This window comes from Orycteropus afer, unplaced genomic scaffold (genome assembly GCF_000298275.1).
Source record: "Orycteropus afer afer isolate SDZICR_OR568_19922 unplaced genomic scaffold, OryAfe1.0 scaffold00089, whole genome shotgun sequence".
In the NCBI taxonomy this organism is placed as follows: domain Eukaryota; kingdom Metazoa; phylum Chordata; class Mammalia; order Tubulidentata; family Orycteropodidae; genus Orycteropus; species Orycteropus afer.
The window spans coordinates 4,975,498-4,993,164 of NW_006921676.1; the positions used below are offsets into that span (position 1 = coordinate 4,975,498).

A 17,667-nucleotide genomic window follows, 5' to 3' on the forward strand; every position below is an offset into this window, starting at 1 on the left:
AAAAAAAAAAAAAAGAATCACTATACTAGAATTTTAGGAGCTCTGGTAGCATAGTGCCTAAGGCACTTGACTGCTGACCAGAAGGCTGGCAGTTCAAACCCACCAGCCACTCCTCAGAAGGAAGGTTGGGCAATCGACTTCCATAGTGATACTGCCTCGGCAACCCAAGGAGGGGTTGCTATGAGTCAGGTCCGACTCGACAGCACATAACAACAACAACAACATACTAGAATTTTATTAAATTATGACAAAATGAAATTTAGCATAGAAGCTGAAGCTGGTCTGTCTTGAACCCTATACAGACTAATTTGGTTATATATGGAAAGGTTATTAGCATCATCAACTATAAGAAATGGATCCCATCGTCCACCCCAAAACAGTGCAGCTTCAACCGTTTCAATATTATATTTGCTTTTCTAAAACACCACTCCCTTTTCTAGAGGGTGAAAACCCAAAGGACAATGAAATAATAAAGATTGGGAGACAAAGGTGAAGTACAGCAAGAACCAACTTAGCAGGAAATTATTTTCAGTCCTTCCTGAAAAAACAGATCAGTATGTTGCCATTCAATTCCAATTTGTGGTCAACAATAATCAGTTCCATATAAATTCTATACAACCACAACACTTTAAAGTTTAGTCAGCCACTCCCCATTTCCAATCCAAAATTACTACCCGATTTACCATTCATTTTTCAAGGTTATCCAACTTTAGAAAGACCTTTCCAAGGACTACTCATTTACAAAGATCTTTGTTCTACCTCGTTTTTAGGATAGGATTCCAACAAGAGCAGTAAATCTGGAGAAGACCAGTTCTGTCACTCTCTAGCAACTTAACCCTGTTGTTGTTAGCTGCCATTGAGTCAGCTCTTACTCATAGCAACCTCATGCACTGCAGTGCAGTAAATTACTTTGTGTGGCTTTTCTACCCATAAATCTTTGTAAACTCCAAGGTGGGATTTGCTATGAGCAACTGATGAGCTCCTGATTGCTGAAGGTGTCCACCTGGAGTATTTCTGTTGGGCGTGGCACAAAACAATGTTCTGGGAGGTTCCCACTCTCTCTCAGGTGCTTAGAGTTCTGATGCTATAATTGGCTAGGTTTGACCACCCTGCGGGCTCTAAAGGAGACCTCCTGGAGGCAGAACTCTCTCTGACTGCTGGTTCAAGACGACGTGCTGCCGAAAGAGACACGCGCCCCTGAAACAGACATGTGCTGCTGGGAAGAGACATACGCTGCTGGAAAAGAGACTCAAGAGACACACGTTGCTGAGTAAGACACCGAGGGACATGCACTGCTGGGGGAGAGACTGTGAGAGACTTGGTTGAGAGACAGTGGGCTGGGAGAGAGACTGAGCGTTTTTCCCAAACTTGAATTGTAGTCTGGTGCTTCCCTAATAAACCTCATAATCTGTGAGTTCTGTGTGGCCACTGCAGCGAATTATCGAACCCAGGAGAGAGGTGGTGGTGCTTTGGGAGGAACGGTTGGAGAAAGGGCTGGAGGGAGGCAGCATGCCTGGCCTTGCAGTAATAGGCCTTGGGCTATTGATGGTGATTCTGCCTTCCTCTTGTGGGCTTCTGTTGTTGCTGTTGTTGTTATATGCCGTCGAGTCCGACCCGACTCATAGCAACCCCTCCTTGGGTTTCCGAGGCAGTATCACTACGGAAGTAGATTGCCCCATCTTCCTTCCGAGGAGTGGCTGGTGGGTTTGAACCACCAGGCTTCTGGTTAGCAGTCAAGTGCCTTAGCCACTATGTTACCAGAGTTCCCTGTGGGGTTCTAGGAGGTCAGAATATGTGGCCTCCTTGCCCTTTTTGCATGCACTCAGAAAGTAATGCTACCAGGTCCTGCCATCTCCATGGATTAGTTTTGGAAGTAAACGGCCAGGTCTCCTTTCTTCCTAGTCTGTCTTAGTCTGGAAACTCTGTGAAACCTGTTCAGCATGAGAGTAACATACAAGCCTCAACTGACAGATAGATGGTGGCACATGAGATGAACTGGCCAGGAACCAAACTCAGGCCTCCCTCATGAAAGACAAGAATTACCACTGAACCACCAACCCTAGACAAGTTTCAAGGCTACTGAGTCTCCAAATCCTAACAAAAAAAAAAAAAGGGGGGGGGAGCAACAGTACTGACCCTATCTCCCTACAGATTCCCTGTAATAAGTTAATAGTATAATATAGAAACAGATTAAAAACTGTAAATAGGATGACCAACCATCCCAGTTTGCCCAGGACTAGAAAAGTCCTAAGGTTATGGGATATTCAGGACTTAAAAGTGGACAATTCCTGGCAAACCCAGATGAGGTGATCACCCTAACTGTAAAGTGCAGTTGATCAAATGTTACCTATTAGTATTAACACAATCAAGTATCCATCCATTAATGAAAGTATTGATATAAACATTATCTACCACCATCCACAAGGTAACACAACTTGAAAGGGCCATATACTAACCCTTTTGGCACATACCCTCCTGCCAATTTTTTCACTCCCTTTTACACAACAGGAGCCCTGTTGTCCCAGTGATTAAAGCACATGGCTGCTAACCAAAAGGTCTGTGGTGTGAACCCACTCCATGGAAGAAAGATGAGGCAGTCTGCTTCTGTAAAGATTTACAACCTTGGAAACGCTATAGGGCAGTTCTACTCTATACTGCAGGGTCACTCTGATGGCAGGGCATTTGGCTTCGGTTTACAGCAAAATAATCTCATCATAAAAGTCACTGCTTTCCTTGTAAGCAGCCACCTAAGATCCAACAATTGGTCTCTCCTTATCCTAAGCAAAGAAGAATGAAGAAAACCAAAGACATGTGGAAACGATTAGTCCAAGGGACTAGTTGTAAACCTCAGCCTACACAACCCTGAGACCAGAAGAAGTAAATGGTTTGGATATCACTGTCAACTACTGAGAAAGGGATCAAAATAGGAAATCCTGGATAAAGTGGGAGAAAAATGTGGGACAAAACTCAAAATCATAAAAAAAAAGACCAGGCTTACTGGTCTGAGAAAAACTGGTGATACCCCTGAGATTGTGGCTCCTAGTGACCCTTCGGGCCTGGAATTGAACTCACTCCCATGGCTTTTATTCAAACAACAGACAGGCATGTAAGGTGAATATTTACATCAAGTTGGTACACTACTTAGAAGAATCAACATGGGAGACCAGAAGAGCAGTATTTGCACAGGGAGACAGCTCAGAGGGCAGGAATGCATAGGAAAGAAGGACCAGGGAAAGAGTAACCAGAGGGAGGAAGCAAGAAGAAAGCTGTTACATAATGGGGACTGCAATCAATGTCCTGGAAGAAAATGTGTATGAACTGTTGTATGGGAAACGAATTCGCTCTGTAAATGTTCACCTAAATCACAATTTAAAAAAAATCACTGCTCTCCTAAGAATGGAACTGAAAATGGCTGGTTCACTAATTCTTTAAGAAAAAATACTCATTTGATTTGGTTCATATTCTAATTTCAAAAACAATAACTAACGATTCTAGAGTAACATCCGAAAATTGTTTTATATATATATGTGTGTGTGTATATATATATATATAAATATATATATATATGTATGCATGAATGATGTATGATACAACCCTCCTATCTGACCATATTCAGCCTTTTAAACTATTCTTTACCCATTTGCTTTCCTATTTTAGTTTGTATTTCAAGCCCAGTGACATTTTAAATATTATTATACAGTCAAAGGTAATGCAACAAATTATATATATCATTTGACAACACAATTATCAGTTTAAGAATATACTAAAATATACCAATTATAGTCTTTTTGTCCCAAACTTCACTCCATTCATGTCTTTAAGGTAGACTCTACTTTGGGGAGGCAGCTCTTTCCTAGTCATATTTTGAGTGCCTTCTGATCTGAGGGGCTCATCTTCTGGCACTATATCAGACAGTGTTTCAGGGCTATTACTTTCCAGTAATACACCAGACAGTATTTCACAACTCTTCATAAGGTTTTCATCGGCCAATTCTTTGAGAAGAAGTACAGCCGGAATGTTCCTTGGAAGCAAGAACGGCCAGACTTCATCTCGCTTACTTTAGTCATGTTGTCAGAAGGGACCATTCCCTGAGGAAGAATGTCATGCTTGGTAAAGTTGAAAGTCAGAATAAAAGGGGAAGACTCTCAACGAGATGGACTGACACAGTGGCTGCAGCGATGGACTCAAGCATAACAAGGATTGTGAGGACTGCGCAGGATTGGGCAGTGTTTCTTTCTGTTGTATACAGGGTCACAATGAGTCGGAGCCGACTCAACAGCACCTAACAATAACAACAACAACAAGCTTTTTGTGATTTTTAATATGAAATCATTCTTACAGATTTATATTCCGTAAACATTACAAAATTTCTATGGTATAACCACAAATTAACTGATTTGTGAAAAGTACTGGTAACACTGTTCACATAAATCCTTCTTCCTTGTATTTTATAATGATAAAAATAAAAAAATAAAAACGCAAGATTTTTTAAACAAAAATAAAGTGTACTGAATGTATTTCCCTACAAAATCTTTACACTTAAGATATAAACCTGATATTCCACAAAGAAAACTTCAAACAGCTAAATACCAAAACCAGCTGCTGTCAAGTCAATTCTACCTCATGACAACCCCAAGTGTTTCAAAGAACTGCATTCCATAGGGTTTTCATAGCTGTGACTTATCGAAAGCTGATCACCAGGCCTTTCTTCCTAACCACCTCAGGGTGGGTTTAAACTGCCAACCTTTCAGTTACTAGTTACTAGTTCACATCTTCAAACAACTAAATGGACATAGTATACTAACATATAAACAAACAGCAAATGCACACATTTGCTAAAACAACCTGATTTAAATTTTTTTGGGAAAAAACTGCATTCAAGCTTTTTGTAAGCTTCCACTCCTCGGAAGGAAGGTTGGGCAATCCTACTTCCGTAGTGATACTGCCTCGGAAACCCAAGGAGGGGTCGCTATGAGTTGGGGCCGACTCGACGGCACATAACAACAACAACAACAACATTTATTGGAAAAAATATAAGCTGATTACCCTCTTATGTTGTATGTAAGATTAAACTGTACTATTAAGAATAGCAATAGCATTACAATATATGCCTGCAAAACAAGTAACACTATTAGAAAAAGCTGAACCACTAAAAAATAAGAACCGTAAAATTAATACAATTATTTCATTTAATTTTGCAAATCTAACACAGTGCTTAGTATGTGCCAGGCACTATCCTCAGTACCTTACAAATGTTAACATATTTAATGTTTGTAACAGATTCAAGAAAAAAAGCTTTAAGCTTTTTTTTGTCTGTGAGTTTATCATACTATGCCAGCTTGTGTGTTGCTGTGAGACTGGAGGCTATGCCACCGTATTTCAAATACTAACAGGGTCACCCATGGTGGACAGGTTTCAGTGGCGCTTCCAGACTAAGACAGACTTGGAAGAAGGGGCCATCTACTTTTCAAAGCATTGGCCAGTGACACCCTTATGAATAGCAGTGAAACACTGTCTGATATATTACTGGAAAACATTATGAATAGTCCTGAAACACTGCCCGATACAGTGGCAGAAGATGAGCCCCTCAGGTAGGAAGGCACTCAAAATACAACTGGGGAAGAGGTGCCTCCTCAAAATAGAGCTAACCTTAATGACGTAGATGGAGTAAAGCTTTAGGGACCTCAATTTGCTGGTGTGGCATGACTCAAAACGGGAAGAAACAGTTGCAAACATCCATTAATAAACAGAACATCCAATGTACGAAGACTGAATCTAGGAAAATTGGAAGTTGTCAAAAATGAAGTGGAACACATAAAGATCAATATCTTAGGCATTACTGAGCTGAAATGGACTGGTTTTAGCCATTCTGAATCAAGATAACCATATGATATGATCTACTATGCCAGAAATGACAAATTGAAGAGGAATGGCATGGCATTCATTGTCACAAAAAATGTTTCCAGATCTATCCTGAAGTACAATCCTGTCAGTGGTAGGATGATATCCATACACTTCCAAAGAAGACCAGTTAATACTACTATTATTCAAATTTATTTACCAACCACCTAAACCAAAGACAAGGAAATTGAAGATTTTACCAACTTCTACAGTCTGAAATTGACAAAACATGCAATCAAGACGTGTTGATTATTACTCATGATTGGAACGTGAAATCTGGAAACAAAGAATCACCAGCAGTTGAAAATATATACTTGGTGATAGAAATGATGCCAGAGATCACATGATAGAATTTTATGAGACTGATGACTTATTCATTGCAAATACTTTTTTTCAACAACATAAACAGTGGCTATACACGTGCTCAGGAGCTCTGGTAGCATAGTGGCTAAGGCACTTGACTGCTAACCAGAAGGCTGATGGTTCAAACCCACCAGCCACTCCTCAGAAGGAAGATGGGGCAATCTCCTTCCGTAGTGATACTGCCTCAGAAACCCAAGGAGGGGTCGCTATGAGTCAGGTCTGATTCAACAGCACATAACAACAACAACATACATGTGCACTTCGCCAGATGGAATACACAGGAATCAGATAAACTACATCTGTGGAAAGAGGTGATGGAAAAGCTCAATATCTTCAGCCCAAAAAAGGCCAGGAGCTGACTGTGGAACAGACCATCAACTGCTCATATGCAAGTTCAAGGTGAAGCTAAAGACAATTAAAACAAGTCCACAAGAGTCAAAATATGACTGTGAGGCTATCCCACCTGAATTCACAGACCATATAAAGAACAGATTTGACACCCTGAACACCAACAACCGCAAACCAGATGAACTGTCAGATGAACTGTCAGATGACATTAAGAACATCATCCACAAAGAAAGCAAAAGGTCATTAAAAAGACAGGAAAGAAGAAAAGACCAAAATGGATATCAGAAGAGACTCTGCAACTTGCTCTTGAATGGAGAGTAGATAAAGCAAATGGAAGAAATGATAAGATAAAAGAGCGAAATGGAAGATTCCAAAGAGCAGCTCAAGAACACAAAGTCAACTATTATAATGAAATGTGCAAAGATCTAAAGTTAAAAAACCAAAAGGGAAGAACACACTTGGCATTTCTCAAGCTGAAAGAATTGAAGAAAAAATTCAAGCCTTGAGTTGCAATACAGAAAGATTCTATGGGCAAAACAACGAATGATGAGGGAAACATCAAGAGAAGATGGAAGGAATACAGAGTCACTGTATCAGGAAGAACTGGTTGATATTCACCTATTTCAGGAGGCGGCATATGATCTAGAGCCAATGGTACTGAAGGAAAAAATCCAAGCTGCACTGAAGGAATTGGTGAAAAACAAGGCTCCAGGAATTGATGGAATACCCACTGAGATATTTCAACAAACAGATGCCACACTGGAGGTACTTACTACTGTGCTATGCTAAGAAATCCGGATGACAGCTCCTTGGCTGACTGACTGGAAAAGATCCATTTTGTACCCATTCCAGAGAAAGGTGATCCCACAGAATGTGGAAATTATCAAACAATATCACACTAGTAAAATCTTGCTGAAGTTAATTCAAAACTGTTGCAGCAGTATATTGACAGAACTTCCAGAAGTGCAAGCTGGATTCAGAAGAGGACGCAGAACATGGACTATCACTGCTAATGTCAGATGGATTTTGGCTGAAAGCAGAGAATACCAGAAAGATTCTTAATTGTGCTTTATTGACCATGTAAAAGCATTCAACTGTGTGGATTGTGACAAATTATGGATAATATTGAGAAGCATGGGATTTCCAGAACACTGAATTGTGCTCATAAGGAACCTGTACATAGACCAAGAGGCTGTCGTTTGAACAGAACAAGGGGATAATGCATGGTTTAAAATCAGAAAGGGTGTGGGTCAGGGTTTTATCCTTTCACCATCCCTTGTTTAGTCTGTATGCTGAGCAAATAATCTGAGAAGCTGCAATATACAAAGGATTGGAGGAAGACCTGTTAATCTGTGATACGCAGATGACACAACCTTGCTTGCTGAAAGTAAGGAAGACTTGAAGCACTTACTGATGACGATTAAAGACTATAGTCTAAAGTATAGATTACACCTCAACATAAAGAAAACGAAAATCCTCACAACTATACCAATAAGCAAAACCAAAACCAAACCAAACTCACTACCGTCGAGTCGTTTTAACTCATAGCGATCCGTCCTTGGGTTTCCAAGGCGGTATCACTACGGAAGTAGATTGCCCAACCTTCCTTCCGAGGAGTAGCTGGTGGGTTTGAACCGCCAACCTTCTCGTTAACAGTCAAATACCTTAGGCACTATGCCACAAGCAGCATCATGATAAATGGAGAAAAGACTGAAGTTGTCAAAGATTTCATATTACTTGGATCCACAATCAATACCCATGGAAGCAGCAGACAAATTAGTCAACGTATTGCACTGGGCAAATCTGCTGCAAAAGAGCTCTTCAAAGTTTTGAAGAGCCAAGATGTCTCTTTGAAGACTAAGGTGCACCTAACCAAGCCATAGTATTTTCAGTTGCCTCAGATGCATGTGATAGCTAAACAGTAAATAATGAAAATCGAAAAAGTTGATGCTTCTGAGTTGTGGTGCTGGCAAAGAAAGTACCATGGACTGCCAGAAGAACTAACAGATCTGTTCTGGAAGAAGTGCAGCCAGAATGCTTCTTGGAAGTGAGACTTGCCAGACTTCATCTCACCTACTTTGGTCATGTTGTCTGAAGGGACCATTCCCTGGAGAAGGATATCACACTTGGTAAAATGGAGGGTCAGCAGAGAAGGGGAAGGCCCTCTGTGAGATGAATTGACACAGTGGCTGCAACAATAATGGGCTCAGGTATAGCAGAGATTGTATGGCGCAGGGCTAGGCAGTGTTTCGTTCTGTTGTACATGGGGTCGCTATGAGTCAGAGCCTACTTGATAGGACCTAACAACAACCTAACATTGTTATCATTTTACAAATGGCCTAGAGAGGTGAAGTAACTTGCCCAAGATTGCACAACTAGCAAGCAGCAGCACAAGATACTACTTAACTACTTCCAGTAGTGATACTGCCTCAGAAACCCAAGGAGGGGTCGCTATGAGTCAGAGCCGACTCGATGGTACATAACAACAACAACAGTAACCAAATGCTGTCATTTCACCCCCTAAATACCTCTCAGACCCTCCTGCTCTCCAGTCTCACCAGTGGCCAAAGACTTTCATCATCTCTTTCCTATACTCTAAAATCCCCTTCTCACTCGTCTCCAGGCCTATAGGTCGGTGCTTTCCCAAACCGTCATCTTTTAAAAATGCACGTTTGATCATGATTCTCACAGCTGTTCTCATCACACACAGGATAAAGTGCAAACTCCTAAGCCAAGACAGAGACAACCTTCCAATACCAGGCACCTGTCTCTACCTGCAGGCTCAACCCTCACCACACTTCTCTTTTCAACTCTCCCTCTCCCCAACCCTCTTCTACCCTCCTTATGCTGAACCACGCTGCAGCAACATGTTCTTTCTTATCTCTGTGTCTGTCCTTCACCACCTACCAGGACTCAGGGCAGATGGCACCTCCTTTGGGTCATCTCCCACCACCACCGTCAATCAACATGTCCACTGATTCACTGGACAACTATCTACTAAGCACCAACCCTGTACCAGGCCGCATGCCAAATACTCGGAGTACAACAGTCAACAACACAGACTCAGTCCCTGCCCTTTAGGAGCTTATAGTCTAAAGGGAAATAGATCAAGAAAGAAAAAGATACAGCTGTGGCTAACAGCATGTAGCTTACAAGGAGGAGAAGCCAGCTCAGGTTTCTGAGATAAAGGGAAGCTTTCTATTTACACTCAAAACCAGAAAAAGGATCTTCATAAGAAAGCAATGAGGTATTCAGCATATTATAGCAAGTAGAAGACCAATAAAACCTAAAGAATCAAAGGTCACTTTCTCAGTGTGGTCATCCCTAACGTTCCTATTCAAATTTGCAGGCTTTACACTTCCTATCACCCATCATAGCAGCTAAGACACTTGCCTGCTAACCAGACGGCTGGCAGTTCAAACCCACCAGCCACTCCTCGGAAGGAAGGTTGGGCAATCCTACTTCTGTAGTGATACTGCCTCGGAAACCCAAGGAGGGGTCGCTATGAGTCGGGGCCGACTCGACGGCACATAACAACAACAACATCACCCACCTTACTTTTTCTCCCAACACTTTATAATTCACCATATAATTTACTTGTTTATTTTCTATTGCCTATCTGTCCACACTAGAATACAAGCTCAATAAGGGCAGGAATTTTGGTTGGCAAGAAAACTGCTGAAGCAAGGACCCTAAATACTAAATACTACACTAAAGACGTTTACAAGTGAGGCCAACAGGAAAGGGTCCAGAAGAAAATAAAGCAGGGGTTGGGGCAAATAGCACCTGACAAAGTCACACAATAAATATTTTAGAATTACAGATAATAAGTCTCTGTCACAACTAATCAACTCTGCTCTTATATCAGGAAAACAGCCATAAAAACATAAACAAATGAACATAGCTACATTCCATTAAGACTATTTACAAAAACAGGTGATGGGTCATATTTGGCATACAGACCCTAGTTCTGCCAACTAAAATGCAGATGCTGATCAAGCCCTTAAGTAAGACAACTGAAAGGTAGGAGAACCAAATAAAAGGATGGAATAATAGAGGTTTTGAAAAGGTATAACAAAATAATACTAAAACCAGAAAAAGATACCACAGAAAAAGAAAACTATAAACCAATCTCAAAAACACTAGTAAATATAATCTACAGGCACTAAAAGAAACCACATGACTAAGTGGCCACAATGCCAGAAGTAAATGCTAAAAACCTTTAACATACGATTTCCCTCACTGTGCATTTAATAAGGAGCGCTGGTGGCACAGTGCCTAAGGCATTTGATTGCTAACCAGAAGGCTGACGGTTCAAACCCACGAGCCAGTTCAAACTCACCAGCCACTCCTCAGAAGGAAGATTGGACAATCTACTTCCATAGAGATGCTGCCTCAGAAACCCAAGGAGGGGTTACCATGAGTCCAGTCAACTTGACGGCTATGAGTTTGTCTGTTTTTTTAATGCATTTAATAAAGTCAAATCTATTCCTGATATTTACTGTAATGGCTACTTTATGAACATGATTTACATATACATACACACATCTCAACCCAATAACCAGTATAACAATTAATAGCAAAAGACTAGAAACATTGCCATTAAAATTAGGATCTGACAGGAATAAAGAACAGCATTAAAGCTACTGATGCTAACAGCATCACTAGCTAGTATTATAAAATAATAAATACAAATATTGAAAATAAAATTTATCATTATTTGCGCTCATAAGCTTTAGAAAAACTATGATTACGGTTTTTCTTTATGTCAACAATAACCTGGTAAAAAAGATCAAAATGAAATTCCTTTCATAGTACCAATATAAACAAAATATGCAAGAACAATCATTATAAAAAGTAAGCACAGACAAGATGAAAACTATTTAATTTCATTCAGGGATATATATAGTGACTTGAATAAACACATACCATGTTACTGGGAAGAAAAAGTTAATACTACAAATTAAAAAGCGTAATAAATGCAATTTTAATCAATATCACAAGTTTTGGGGGTGATCTTGGCAAGCTGCTTCCAATGTTCATATCAGGAACATGGAAAGAAACAAAACCTTTTTAAAAAAGACTGAGGAGGGTCTGGAATTGAACCTACACCTGTGGTTTCCAGCCAAACAAAAGACAGGCATATGAGTTGAACATTTACCTGAGGTAGATACACTCCTTGAAGAGATCAATCATGGGAGAAAGAAGGGCTGTTTATGCACAGGGCGACAGCTCAGGGGGCAGGAGTACATGGAGGGATGGACATAGGGAAGAGGTAACTATGGGGAGGAAGTGGGAGGGAAGCTGTTGCATTGTGATAAATTGTAGTCAATGTCATGAGACAAAGTGTATGTGAACTGCTGTATGGAAAGTGAATTTGCTCTGTAAACTTATACCCAAATCACAATTTAAAAAAAAGAGGAGGCACCATTCCAAGAAAAAGATTCCAACAGTGATAAAGATTTCCTAATGGAAGATGATGACAGTGACTATGGCAGTTCAAAAAAGAAAAACAAAAAGGTGGTTAAGAAGTCCAAACCTGAGAGTAAAGAAAAGAAAATGCCCAAACCCAGAATAAAGGCAATAGTGACACCAAGTCCGGGGAAAGGGAAAGGGAAAGTGGGTCATCCCACAGCTTCAAAGGCATCAAAGGAAAAGATTCCTTCCCCCAAAGAAGATGACGAGGAACCAGAAAGCCCTCCAGAAAAGAAAACATCTGCCAGCCCTCCACCAGAAAAATCTGGGCATGAAGGGTCTGAAGCTGAAGCCCAGTCTGGGATGATTAAAAGTGACGGGGGCTTGGGGAGACATTTTATTTAAAAAAATAAAGAAACAAACAAAAAGATAATGGTTTTGGCTATGGCTTGACTCATGGGCTTTGAATGCTTTTTTTTCCATTTGTTGAAAATAACACTTTCTCCTCTTTTTTTTTTCTTTTACAAAAACCACTGTATGTTTGAGTAACCTTTCTGTACGTTGGTCTCCTCTTTTCCGCCACCACACCATCCAAACGAAAGCCATGTCAAATTAATCACTGGATTGACTACTTCCTCTTTTTATTTTAATGGAAGGTATGCCATTGTTGTAAAGCAATAAGATTTGAGATGAACACTATAAAAATTTTGCTTTTTGCTAAATAATAGCAAATTGTATAGTAATCAAAAAGTATTGAAGGATTTTGGTTAAAAACGATTGCTTCTTTCCCTACCTGTACTTTTTTTAAAAATCAATTGTCCTCTAGTTTGAGCTTTTATTATCTATATACAGGAGTATCAGTATCTTTAAAAAAAAAAAAAAAAAAAACCATGGCTTTAAACTTCCACTAACAAGGCAGGCAGGAAATAAAGATGAATTCTGAGTTGTTACAAAAAAGAAATCAATTGAAGAAAATATATTGGAACAACTGTTTTTGTTTCTTTTTTAAATAAAAAAAACTTGTATCTCTACCTCACCCTACATCAAAAATCATGTCCAGTACATAAAAGATGTCAATGTAAAAATAAAATGATATCTATCGATGCTGAAAATACCATTTGATAAAATCCTACCCCCTCTCTTGATGATAATCATAGACTGGAATAGAAGGGAAATTCCTCATTATCAATCAGGGCTTATATGAAAAGCGAACAGCCAACATTATACTTAATGGACAAAGATTGAGAGCTTTCTTCTTAAAATTGGGAACAAGACAAGGTGCCCAGTCACACCACTTCTATTTAATGTTGCATTGTAAGTCCTAGCCAGAACAGTAAGACAAGAAAAATAAAAGGTGTCCAGATTAGAAAAGAAGATGTAAAATTATCTCTTTTAAAAAAAAAAAACTCACTGCCATGGAGTCTGATCCAACTCAGCGACCCCTCCTTGGGTTTCTGAGGCGGTATCACTACAGAAGTAGATTGCCTAACCTTCCTTCTGAGAAGTGGCTGGCCGGTTTGAACCGCCAGCCTTCTGGTTAGCAGTCAAATGCTTTAGGCACTATGCCACCAGAGCGCCTCAAATTATCCCTATTCATGGTTAATAGGATCCTATACATAGAAAATCCCTGTACCCTCAAGAAAACTATTCTAGAGGTAATTGAGGAATTTAACAAAGTTGCAGGGTATAAAGTTAACAAAAAATCAGCTGAGTTTCTATATATTAGCAGTGAGAAATCTGAGAGGTAAATTAGGGAAACAAGTCCATTTAAAATAGCATTTAAGAGAGTAAAATACCTAGTAATAAATCAAAGCAAGGCCATGAAGGATTTATACAATGAAAACTGTAAAACATTGTTGAAAGAGATTAAAGTAGTAAATAGAAAGATGTTCCATGTTCATGGATTAGAAGACTTAATACCATTAAGATGTCAGTATTACCCAAAGTGATCTACAGATTTAATGCAATCCCAATCAAAATTCCAATAGCCTTGTTTACAGAAATAGAAAAACCAATCCTCAGCTTTCTATGTAAAGACAAGAGCTTCCACATAATTAAAATAATGTTGAAAAAGAACATGAAAATAGGGCTCATAGTTATTGATGTTAAAACATACTATACAGCCACAGTAATCAAAACAGCCTGGTACTAGTATAACAATAAACACACAGACTAATGGAATAGAATTGAGAATCCAGAAATAAATCCATTCATCTATAGTCAACTGATTTTTTATAAGAGTACCAAATCCATTCAATGGGTAAAGAAGAGTCTTTTCAATAAATGGTGCTGGAAAATTGGATTTCCATATGCAGAAAAAGGAAAGAGAAACCTTGCTTCACACCATACACACAAAAAAAATTCAAAGTGGATAATGACCTAAATGTGCAAACTAAAACCATAAGTTCTTAGAGAATAAGCAGGGACAAAGCTGTCAGGCCTAGCTCTGAAGAATGGATTATCTAAATAACAAAAGCACAAATACTCAGAACAAACTCACTGCCATGGAGTCAATTCCAACTCATAGTGACACCTATTAAGTTCCCAAGGCAGAAGTAGACTGCCTCAACTTTTGAACCACTGACCTATCTTTTAGTTAGCAGCCAAATGCCCTAACCACTATAACACCAGAGCTCCTAAACATACAAAAGCCAAAGACAAAATAAATAAATGGGACCTCATAAAAATTAAAAACTTTTTTTTCATCGAAAGACTTTACCAAAAAAGGAAAAAGACAAGGTACTGACTAGGAGATTATCTTCAGAAACCACACACATACATCTGACAAGAATTTAATAACCATATATATATATATATGTAACTGAAGCAACTTAACAACAAAAAGATAAATAAGTCAATCATAAAACAGGCAGAGGACTTGAACAGACATTTAATCAAAGAGGGCATTCAAATGTCCATAAAACACATAAAGAGATGCTCTGTGTCACTAGTCATCAGAGATGCAAATCAAAACTACAATGAGATACCGTTATATTCTCTTTAGTATGGCAAGATTTTTTAAAAAAAAAACAATGGAGAATAACAATGTTGATGAGAATGAGGGGAAACTAGCACTCTTATCCACTGCTGGTGAGAGCACAAAATGGTACAGCCGTTGCGGAAAAACAGTGTGAAAATAGAACTACCATATGGCCCGACAATTCTACTAAGTACATACCCAAAAGACTTGAAAGCAAAGACTCAAATATACACCTGTATATCAGTGTTCACTGCAGCACTATTCACTGCTAACCAGAAGGATGGCGGTTCAAATCCACCAGCCACTCCTCGGAAGGAAGATGGGGCAAGCTACTTCCATAGTGATACTGCCTCGGAAACCCAAGGAGGGGTCGCTATGAGTCGGTTCCAACTCGATGGCACATAACAACAACAACAACAACAATCGGTGTTCACTGCAGCACTATTCACAATAGCCAAAAGGTGGAAACACCCTAAATGCCCATCAAGAAATAAATGGATACACAAAATGTGTACATATACAATGAAATGCTACTCATCCAGTAGAAGAAAACGAAATCTTGATACATGCTCCAGTATAGAGCTAGAAAACATCATGCTAAGTGAAATAAATCAATTACAAAAGGATAAGTATAAAAAAGACAAGAAAAGGCAAACGTTTGCCTTTTTTTGACAAAGTTTATCAGTGGTTACCAGGAGCAGGACGGAGAGGGAAAGATCAGCTAACGGTGATGGAAAGATAGCGTGGTCTAAGGCCTAAGGTTGCAGAGTCGATCATTTTAACTGTTGGCACTAAGTTGTACCCCATAAAAAGTTGAATTGGCAAAAGTACTTTAACAGATATATTCACAACAATGACCAAAAAAAAAAAGAGTAGTTGCTGAGGCTGCTTGGTTCCTTAGAGTTTGGAGATTTAAGGCCATGGGACATTCCAGTTAAGTGGCCAACATGTTTAGTGGGTCTGTTCTATCTCCTACTTTGTTGTGTTGTCCCTAGGGTCTTTAAAGCTTGCAAGCAGCCATTCAAGGTACAAGTGGTCTCTATTCACCTAGAACAACAGAGGAAGAATGACTCAGGAAAAGGATACAGAGTAGGTAGTTAAATGCCTCCATGAACAACTCCCTCCTGTGCCATGCAAAGAACTGGATGTTCCCAGCTACCATTACTGAACATTTTCATCAAAAAGTCTTTAGAAGAATTCTGATCAAAAGGGGGAAAATACAGAACAGGATTTTAAATTCACAAGGACTCCAGACTTCCTGGAGCCGTAGAGGTGGGATATACCCCTGAGATTACCTTTAAACCTTAAACCAAAAATACCTCCAGAAGTCTTCTTAAAATGAAGTAATACCATATTTTTCACAAACTAATGCATAAGAGGGTTGCACAATTTGCAAGAATAGTATCATGCACATGTTATTTGCAAAAAAATGTGGTAGTTTAGTTTAACTAGTGAAAAAATACCTGCCTTGGGCATTATGCTCTCTTAAGAACTATCTATCCAGAATCAAACTAACAACAACTGGAAAGATTAGATAGGAACCTTAGGAAGCAGTGAATTATGTTAATGAGGGAAGAACAATTCAGAATAGGAGAATGAGAATGGCTGCACAACTTGAAGAATGTACTCAATGTCACTAAATGGCACATGTAGAAACTATTAAATTGGTGTATGTTTTACTGTGTATATTCCCAACAATAAAACATAAAATCTCAAAATAATATGACATTACTACTGTAAATTGGGCTGAATGTGCCAAAACCTGGGGACAGGAAGAGCATTCCTAATGTCCCATTATTAATATACTTTAAAGGAAGATCCTAGTAAGTTTGGCTACACAGCAAGTAAGAACCTTGGGGGTGGGGGACAGGAGACAGGGACACCATAAACAAGTCAAGATAAAGATAAAAGTACTGTGATTGGGAAAGAAAGCATACAGGGTACTACATGACAGAGCTAATAACCAACTGCTCTTATAACCAATTAAAAGCAAAATACCTAATAGAAAAACACACAAAACCCCAAACAGTCAATAAACACAAGAAAATATTTCATGAACATTAATAATGAAAAAAATGCAAAGAAAAATATCTAACTACTGGACTGGCAGAGATGATTTAAACACCAACTGCTGAATGGACAGGATCCTGAAAGAAGGGGCATCCTGAGTACTGCTGTCAGGAGCATGCACTGGTATGTATCAAAACCAGAAATCAACAATTCCTTTGACCCCAAAATTGTGCTTCTAAGAAGTGATCTGAAAAGGTCAATCACACAAGTGTATTTATCATATTTCTGATTATAGAAGGAAACTACTGAGAACCACCTAAGTGTTCATTCATAAGTTTAAATTAGGATGCATGTAGGTAACAAAATACCAAGCAGCAGCTAAAAACGAGCTGTATCATGATTCAAACTTTTCATATATTTTGAGTCAACTGATGAAATCCAAACATTCGATGATAATAATAAATTATTATCAAATTGCTTTGAGTAAGGTGTGTGGCACTTAAGGACCACCATACCAAAAATACCAAACTCACTGCCCTTGAGTCTGTTCCCACTCATAGCAACCCCTCCTTGGGTTTCCAAGGCCATATATCTCTAGGGAAGTAGATTGCTCAATCTTCCTTCCCAGGAATGTCTGGTGGGTTTGAACT

At 39.2% G+C, this 17,667-nt stretch overlaps 1 protein-coding gene across 1 annotated transcript in view; it reads right to left on the bottom strand.

Moving 5' to 3' along the window:
* The window catches only part of TFDP1 (transcription factor Dp-1), a 156,636-nt gene that overhangs the window by 116,973 nt on the left and 21,996 nt on the right, over positions 1 to 17,667 (bottom strand). The window lies entirely within an intron of this gene.